The following is a 10,431-nucleotide window of genomic DNA, read 5'->3' as shown; positions in this document are numbered from 1 at the left end:
ATTAATAAAACACATAGTTATTACTAATAAAACAAACTGTTAAAATGTACACAAAAATGATGACAATACCTGTAAAGGTTCTTGAAACAAATAACTCACCTGAAATATTCAAGATAAAAAAATTTTATATCAGTTATAAAAAAAAAATACTGATTAAAATAAGATAATAATAAAAATTTATATATATAATATATAAACGTATTGAAATTTAAGAAATTGTTTTAACTCTAATATTAAGAGTACCTGAAACATTGTGTCCTGTGGTGAAACCAAAACATTATACAAAGAAATGTGCAAGAGTAATTCTACAAATCATCAAAATATAGTGTGAATATAAATTAAATAATATGCAGAGAGTAACGAATATACTATAAAACTGTCCAAGCAGTGCTAATACTACATCAAATTTCTTCATTAAAATTACTTCCTTTTGAATCAATGTTGATATTTGTCCTTAATATCTTGAATGAGATATGATCATCCAGTACGCAACCCTCAATAGAATTTGACTCCATAAATCAAGAATTTCACATTGCCTTTCAAGAGCCTGAATAAAAGATTAAGTACACAAATAGGTACACGAAATTTGTAATAGTAATAATAAATTATGTAATTAATAATTTAAGTAAACATACCTCATCAAGTGCTATAGAGATTCATCATTTTTGAACTTTAATTTTACAAAACTGTTACTTCTTATAAGTAATTCCTGTAAAACATTAATTAAATTAAGCAACCTTGACAAAGATATGTCAAAATAAAAGATACGTACCATACTTTCAAGATGACCATGAATATTTGTGTCAAACAAAAGCATTGATCAAAACCTATAAGAGATAGTGTATATCAGTTCTTAAATTGTTGTTCATATATTACAAAAAAATATGATAAATAAAAATATATTTCATACCTCATGTAACGCTGTAAGTTAATACTTCAAACATTTTCGAATATTTCTTTGTAAACCACGTTAGTAGTGAAATTTGTGGGAATACCATTATCATCCAAAATCAATATCTTCAACCCTTTCTTAGATTTTACTCTTGAAAGAGCAACATATAATTGTCCATGTGTAAAGACTGGAAGGGATAGATATTGACCAACTTTATTCAGAGTTTGACCTTGACTTTTATTTATTGTCATGGCAAAACACAAAGATATTGGAAATTGCCTTCTTTGAAACATAAATGGCAAACCTGTTTCCGAAGGACTCAAGTTCATTCTGGGAATAAATATTTGATCACCTATATTTTTCCCAGTAATAACTTTGGCACCAATAACATTTTTCCCCAAGTGAGTTACATGTAATCTTGTTCCATTGCAAAGTCCATTGGCTTGATCAATATTTCTTAGAAGCATTATTGGAACTCCGACTTTTAATTTAACATAGTGATTTGGAATTCCAGAGCATTTGATCTCATTTAAAAATTCAGTTGTAAACCACTCAGCTTGAGCATTTTCTTGTTCTTCACATTCGCAAGGACTGTCTGAACTTAAATAAGTAACTTCAGATCCTGGTATTAATGATAAAATGAATTCATTCACTTGATCCACACATTCTTTTGTTGGACATAATATTGCACCATCATCAAAAGAATCATCAGATGTCACATTGTTTATGTAGGAGGGATAAACAAACTCAACCAACTGCAGTAAAGGTTGTTCAACATCTAAAATTAAATTCTCTTCCGGTATTTCAATCATTCCTTTTCCCAACTCATTTAACTCCATATCTCCATCTCCAATGTGAAGTATCCAATCAGCAAACTCTTTTATTTCTGTTTTACTTTGAATTGATGTATCACTCTTTAATCTCATATTTTCTGTAAGTTTTAAGATTTTGCAATGTTTCCATAAGTTAGAGTAATTTACTGTTGCCTTCACAATGTCATACTTTGATCCATTTTTGACAACAGGTAATATCTGACGAAAGTCTCCTCCCAATACAATTACTTTACCACCAAAAGGTTTAAGAGCATTTTCTTCACTTACAGCTCTCATGACATCCCTTAAAGTTCTATCTAGGGCTTCAAAACATAACATATTAATCATTGGGGCTTCATCCCATATAATTAATTTTGTTTTGATCAACAATTTGGCCCTAAGACTTCCTTGAGGAATATTGCATGTTGACTCTTCATTTATTACAAAAGGAATGCAAAAGGTAGAATGAGCTGTTTTTCCTCCTGGAAGTAACAAAGAAGCTATACCGCTAGAAGCTACATTTAAAACAATAAACCCTTTTGATCTAAGACCAGTGGACAAAGTTTTCCACATGAAAGTTTTTCCAGTTCCCCCATAACCATATAAGAAAAAAAAACCACCAAGGTCTGACAGGACTGCTGTCATTATATTCTCATAAACTTCCACTTGCTCAGGAGTAAGAGTTTGAAAAAGAGAACAATGCATTTCAGACATTTCTATTTTGTCATAATTCAATTCATCAATAATGAATTTATTTTGATAAATAAAGGAATCAGAATGAATAGGTTCTGGCAGACTTGGAAAATCTTTCAAACACTTACCATTTGAAATTAATAACTCTTCTACTTATAGAACACAAAGGTTTTGAATTTGAGCATCTTCAATTCTAAGACCTAGGAAAGAAATTATATGTCATATAGCAATTATAAAATTATAAATTATAAATTTCAAATAAAATAATAAAATTATACCTGGTAGGACAAACTCCTTTCTTTTTTGGTATAAAATATCATTTGATAACAACTTCCATGTTTTGTTCCACACTTCATCTGGTCTACACATAGTATTCATCATTAAAAGGGTAACAAAGAGTCTTCTCAACTGATTTCCTGAAGCAAGGACACTGCACTCTATAATTGCATCAATAAACTCTTTATCATCTGCCAATAGCCCCATTGCATAGCATGCCTCTTTATATGTTTTGTGAATGAAACCATTAACAGTTTTGATATTATCATAGCTACAACAACCCTTTTGATAATTCAACAATAACCTCAGATAATATAATTCCTCTGACCCTGCAGGAATATATGTTAACCTTCCAATACTAACACCATTTTTTCTTGGCTTCCACTCTCTTCTATCTGCCATCCAAACAAAAAATCTAGGGTATTCACAGTAAGTCAAATTTTTTCCCAGTGGATAAATTTTATTAGCTTCAAACCAAGCTAAAAACATTTTTGTTTTATGTTGATTGAAGTTCAATATTTCATCAATGTCTTCATTGTCTTTAAAAACAATTGGTTGCTCGTACAATAGATGAAAAGTTAATCGTTGAACTGGAGGCCATCTATGATGGATATCAAAGGCAAATATTCTCCACACAGCTTCACATGGAGATATGTATCTATAATCATAATATTGTTTAATTTCATCAATAACTGGGGTCTCTGTAGAGTCTTTATCAGTAGTAGTAATTTTCAAATTGGCTCTATCTGGACCCTTGTTCACATATTTAAACAAATACTTGATTGAATTTGATTTGTTGCAATATTCTGTGTTAACATGGGCTTGATACCTCAGTAGTAGCAAAGGGCTATATGGCACAACATTTCTATTGTCCAACTTAATTCCATTTTTAAGAATGAATGTTCCATTATCTTGACGTTTATAACATGCATATCCATCCTCATCAATAGTAGTCAACAGTTTAAATTTCTTTGGGTAAAATTTTGAACATCTACCATTAATCATGCAAGGTGAACTTATTCGACTTACCCCGCAAGGGCCATGTATCATGTAGGTTGTCATTGCCTTTGACAATTTAGGATATAAAAATGCATCGGGTAATTCTGCAGAAATGACTCCATCAATATTTGTTGGATTTCTTAACTTATTCTCTCCATCCAACCACAGTAGTATGTGGGCATGAGGTAAACCCCTTTTTTGAAATTCCACAGTGTACATACCTGAAAGAATATGAAAAAAAATCTTCAAAATGTAATACATAATAATAAAGCAAACAAACTGTTAAATATGGGTTAATGTGGATTACCTGCATTAACTTTGCCAAAATAGTCATTTTTTTGAAGTCAATCATCATTTGATCTAATTTCATCTTGAAAACTCTACAAACAATGTATGGCCTATCAACAACAGTTAATCCTTTTGAGGTAACAAATTCATGTATTTCTGACCAATTTACGTTGCAGGTAATAGTGATAAATAAATCCGGATATCCAAATGTTTTGCAAATGGCCATAGCATTTTGGCAATTGTTGAACATATATCTCATTCCTCCTGTAAAAGATGAAGGTAAAACTATCCGCTTTCCAATTGCAGAAGAATTTGTTTCTCCTCGATTCATTGCTTCTTGTACGCCTTGCAAAATATCACAACGGATTGTTTTTTGGTTTAGCCTTATAAAAGACAATCTTTGAGCTTCAACCATTGTATATGCATCAACCAAAAATTGTTGAAACAATCGACGTGAATGGACTATATTCCCAAACTCCACATTTCTTTCTTGAATTCTAAATGCAATAAATTCCCTTAATGAAATACGACTTCTCTTACGTTCTCTGCTGTTACTTCCAGAATTCCGTATTGGAATCTGTTCTTGATACCCATCCTCTCCAAAGGGCAATATTAATGGATATTGTAATGGAATAAAGGTTGTATGTGTTTCATGGAGTCTATACATTTGTCCTGAATATTTTTTCACTATGATATCTCGCCCTACTTCCATGTTGCTCATATCACCCACAATTAATGCAGCTATCTCATCTGTTGTAGGGGTATTGTACACTCTTGGATCTTTGCATCGGTGTCTAAATAACCTCAATGCAAAATCTGAATTTACATCATCATGTAGAAATTCTCTTACTCTTCTAAAAGTTTTTGCCAAAAAATTGTTGTCATCAATCATCTTGGTAAGATCTTCAATCAAGGATTTGTCAAACTTCACATTTTTCACTTTTGACCTACATGCAATTTTTAAAAATATATCATTAAAAATGATCTTTGAATTAATCCAGTAAATAGAAAGTAAGTCATTAAAGTAACTAAAAATAACACATACCCAAAGTGAGATAATCTATTTGACACTTCATTTTGAGTGTCATATATGTAAAGTTGTGCAAACTTAGGAGATGATCCACTATTGGGGAGCAAGCTTCCAATCCTATGATAGTTTTGTCCATGCAGAATAAATTGAGGAAGGCCAGATCCATCATTTATCGAAGAGTGAATATTCCCTCCAATTGAAGTAAATGAAAACTTACTATTGTAACTTCTAATATTTTGTAGATAGTGTTGACTTCGACTATCTTTCCCATTTAATAAATCTAACAGCAATTTAGGAGGTTTTTGTAAGAAAGGGAGTTGTACTTTTCCCTTTTGACAACAAATAGAAAAATCAACCTTAACATAAATCTTAGATTTCTGAGATCTTTCTTCATACCAAACCTCGCCCAAGCAGTATTCACATTGAATAGTAGGTTGTCCAAATTCAACAGTAGCTATTTTCAGAAAATTAAGAAAGGTGATCTATTAATTTTCTGATATAAATTGATTTAGTTTGATGAAGAAGTGAAGAAGTTATAGTTAAAGATAAGCACCTTCATTTTCAGCTTTTGAATATAATTCAGAACTATAAACTTGTCTAGTGTCATCTGAAACAAAAAATAATAAAAGAAAGTGGTTGTTACAAAATTAAAAAAAAAAGAATTATAAATTAACAATTTTTAGTACCATTATTTTCTTCATTTTGGATATCTTCGTCAAAATTCAATCTCTGAGTCACTGATTCAATGATTTCAACACTGTGTGTACCGGACTTGTTAGGTAAGTTTAGTGTGTTACTAAATACATACCCTAAACTCCCTGCAACTGAATTACCTGGAGAAAATATGTTCCAAAGCAACAATTAATTAGTACTAAAACATGAGTATGATTTTGAAATTTAATTGACAAAAAAGATCAACGAAAAATCATTTACATTGGTTTCCTGAACTAACCTTGAAATTTAGGGGTAGTACAAATTGTTTGTAAACATGACAATGATTGAGAAGTTGCATCCATCACGTTCACATGACTCTTAGGGGTCACTAATTGCAAAACACAATGATTTTTGTTAAAAAGGTGTTTTTCATTAAATGAATTTTCATTCAGTCTATATTTCTACTACATCTAGCTTGATCACCCTTTTGCAGCTTTACCAAAATGTGCACAAAATCAAAGATTTTTTTTTTTCAAAAAATAAAGAAATAAAATTATAATGTGCCATTGCTAGATATTTTAATCAAATATAACGAATCATTGATCGTAAACTAACCATGAGGAAGTTGAGTGAGGGTAATGTCTCCATGAGTAATTGTTTGCATTAATGACATTGCTTTGGTAGTAGAATTCATCATGTTTAAGTGATTTTTAGGAGTAAGCTGATGAGAAGAAAGAAATTTGAGCCTGTAATTCCAGATGTCTGAGAAGCAAAATCCTGACTTGATTTAAGAGTACTTTGACCTAAAACAAAAACTTTCAATGAGTGATCGAATAAGATAAATCAATTAACATCAGTATATAAGAACTTATAAATTATTTTACATTAAACTTAATCTTAGAAAAATGATTTGAAGAACTTTAGCATTTGAGTGTGTTTGAACCATATATATATGATAATTATTACTACTTAATGATTTCAGTTGATTTAGAAAAAATATTGTAAAACATAAATTAGTACTATACTTAATAAATCTAAACTGTCTGTATATTTGTAATAATACTATAATTGTAATGAAAACAGTTGAATTATCCATTAGAACTAACCATGAAGTTGCACTGTAAGCCCAAATTCTTCATTACTAACTGTACTCATTGATGATAATACTTTTGGAATTGAATGCATGGTGTTGAATTCATTGTTAGGAGTCAGTTTTGCACAGATAGAATCATTTATGCTTGTATTTTGAGAAGTTTGACACAAAAATTTCTTACTTGAGTTCACAATAGTTTGACCTACAAAAAAATAAATTAGGCATAAGATTTGACTTTAGTAATATAATTACAAATTTCATTGAATGACATATTGCGAGAGTTAAATGAAATAAAATGTCATTGTTATTACCTGTTGTTGGATCAACCTTTTCTCGCTGACCATAAATGAAGTTTCCCCGTTCTACCTTTGCAGATTTGGCAACATCTGATTAATATAAAAAAAAATGATTCCACAAAAACAGTATATATAAAAATTCAAATGTTTATTGATGTAGTATTAGTTTAAATTGTAATGAATAAAATTTATAATACGTTTTCACTAACCTTGAAGCAATTCTACATTACTAACAGTACTCATTGATGACAATACTTTGGTTGCTGAATGCATTAATTGATTATTGGGAGTAAACTTCTCATAAACTAGGATATTTGTTATCATAATTCCTGATGTTGGAGAACCAAGATCTTCACATGAGTTAGGAGTACTTCCACCTACAACAACAAGTCAAAATTGGTGATAAATAAGGTAAAGGGATCACAAATAATGTTAATTATATTTTAAATCTAAATTTAAATCTAAATATATATAAAAATAAGGTATTTAGGTTTCACTACCTGTTGTTTTAACTTTTTTGCTGCGCAGTTCATATAATATATTTCTTCTTTTTCTTGTTATATTTTCCATTATCAGCATCGAGAACTAAAATAAAAAAAATTACAACGAAAATCATATATAAATAGGATAAAGTACTTTGAAAGTAAAGAATATTCTTAAAGTTATACTTACCATTGTTGGAATCAGATATGCATGTTGTATTTGGATTTTGATTCTCTGGAGAATAAAACCCATGTAAAATAATAAGTTGTTAAAAACTATAACATGCAATCTATTTTTTATATATTTTTACCATAAATTGTGTTGAGAGTTGATTCACTCTTACATCATAAGTGATTATTAACTTCTTTTATGAACCTAATTTTTAAATATATATAATAAAAAAATTAGATAACAGTAAGTTAAGTTCATAGAATTATGAGTTAAGTGTATTGCATTTGGATTAACTTGTTTAAAAATAAAAATACATGGATAAATTTTGACATTTAGTATTATTAATGATAAAAAAAGGTAATTATGTTGACTACCTGTTGTTTTGACATTCTCTCTTCGCAATTCATACAATATATTTTTTCTTTTTCTTCTGGCATATTTTCCATTATCAGCTGCGAGCACTAAAAAAAAAATTACAGTGAAAATGATAAATAAATAACATAGAGTACTTTGAAGTAAACAATATACTTAAACTTATGCTTACCATTGCGGGATTCAGATATGCATGTTGTGTTTGGATTTTGATTCTCTGGAAAATAAAAATCATTTAATAAAATAGGTCAAATCATAAACAAACAATAAATCTATTAAGAACTATAACATACCATTTATTTTTTTATATATTTTTACCATAAATTGGCGTGACAGTTGATTATAGATAGATCATAATAGACTATGAAATTGTTTTCTGAAAATAATTTTGAAATATATATCTATATCTATATGTATGTATATATGACGCTTAAAAATATAAATATACATTGTAGTTGGTATACCTGATGCATTAGAATTTGGTTGAGAAAGGCTAACAATGCTATTTCTTCTATTAATATTTTGCTTCAGTTTCTCCATAACTATTGAAAGTTGAATGACTGAACTTCAGGGAGTATTGTAGTAAGAACAAATATTTTCAGCCATAAAAGTATGTACTGTTTTCAGGAGTAAGTATGTAAAATATATTGTTCACAGTAGCTTTGTTTTGGCTGTTTGTTTTGGCGCCAATTTTGACAGTATATGGTCACGCACGGGACTCCCTTTTATGTTATTACTTTGACATAATAAATTTATTAATTAAATATTAAAATATTGAAAAAAAAATGTGTAATATTTTTATATAATAATCATATCTATTTATATAATTATATTTAATACTTAAAAATGTTAAACCAAAAATTTACCTTCCAAAAGGGATAACACTTGCACAATTTTTCTATATTTTGCATAATAAACAATCAAACTTCGAAATGTAAGAACAATAAAAAATTTAAAAATTTAGGTAGTATCCATGTTCGATGAAGAAATGCATGTGTAGAAGTTGTTGTGAAAAAGGGAAACTTAACTTTTAAGATATGAAAACAAATTCCTATTCCAGGACAAAAGAACAACGTTCTACTTTAAGCATTCTCATTAATGAATTGTTGGTTGACTTTTGAAAGAGGAAACCTGCAGGGAATAAATTTATCAGATTGTATATATAATAATATATATAGTAAATAATAAATATAGTAATATATCTGGACGGACATTTATCTAGGAACAATCATCTCTTAAAACACAGATGAACGAAGCAACCTCCAAAAACAGAAACATAAAGTACATCAATATACCCTGATCCGGCAACCCTATTAAGCAAAAAAAAAGGAACTTTGGCTAACTTTCTTTTGCACCATTCTAGAATAGCTTTTCTGTTTAACAAAAAAAAGGAATCCTTCCATTGGATATATCTGAAATAATACACAGCATGCAAAAAAATGTAGTATATGTATACCGCCAAAAAAAAGTGACTAAAACAGATATTCTCATTTTGTATTTACTAATTTCACTAAAACAGAACTTCAAATAATTATTATAAACACATTTTTTTTATGAAATGTATATACCTTAAATCTGTGAACTTAAAACATTTAAAAATGGAAACTTTAATCAATATTTAGGGTTAGGATGAAAAAAGATCCAAACTTTAATTACCTTTTCCATTCCAGGGATACCTCTACAGTGCCTATTTTTACCAAGTTCTATACTGGGAAATCAAAGAAGAAGAGAAAGAGTTTTTATGTCTTAAATGCATGCACCTTTAATTAATATTTATGGTCGGAATGAAAAAAATCCAAGCTTTAATTACCTTTTTCGTTCTACAGCGTTTGAGTTGTACCTCCCAGAACCAAGCAGAAACATAGTACACCATGGAGAGCAGATCTGGTATCTGATATCTAATATAATGAACAAAAAGAAGATGTTGAGACAAAGATTGTTTCTAAAATGTAAAAAATAGATATCAGTTGGCTTATGAATGTCGAAGAAGATGAAGATGATAAGGGACAAATGAGTTTGAACTAATAGAACCAACTTTATGTGCTTTTCCAGAAACTTCTTCAATCATTTTGTTAATGATTTACACTGAAAATTGTGTTATTAAGTTATTTTGAATCTGCACTAATATTATATTTATTTTAATTTGTTTTTATTTTTAATTTTTAATTTAACTTCGAAATTTGTAGTCAGTGGAACTAATGATTACTTGAAAGTTCTTGAATTCTTAAATAATACTTTATATAACTTTTTATTATTTTAAAATAAGATATATTTCCTTTCTTCAGATTTTTTTATTTTTCTTAATAATATTTTTATGCTATTTAACATTTTAACTGTTTTTTTATTGAACTTTAACATTATAATAAGTTTGG

The 10,431-nt window shown here is 28.9% G+C and overlaps 1 pseudogene; it reads right to left on the bottom strand.

The window, feature by feature from the left end:
• Window positions 1-936: 936 nt before the first annotated feature.
• Window positions 937-8,599, bottom strand: LOC137806442 (uncharacterized; annotated as a pseudogene).
• Window positions 8,600-10,431: the final 1,832 nt, after the last annotated feature.

This window comes from Phaseolus vulgaris, chromosome 11, assembly GCF_000499845.2.
Source record: "Phaseolus vulgaris cultivar G19833 chromosome 11, P. vulgaris v2.0, whole genome shotgun sequence".
Classification (NCBI taxonomy): domain Eukaryota; kingdom Viridiplantae; phylum Streptophyta; class Magnoliopsida; order Fabales; family Fabaceae; genus Phaseolus; species Phaseolus vulgaris.
This window is presented reverse-complemented; position numbering and strand designations above follow the sequence as displayed.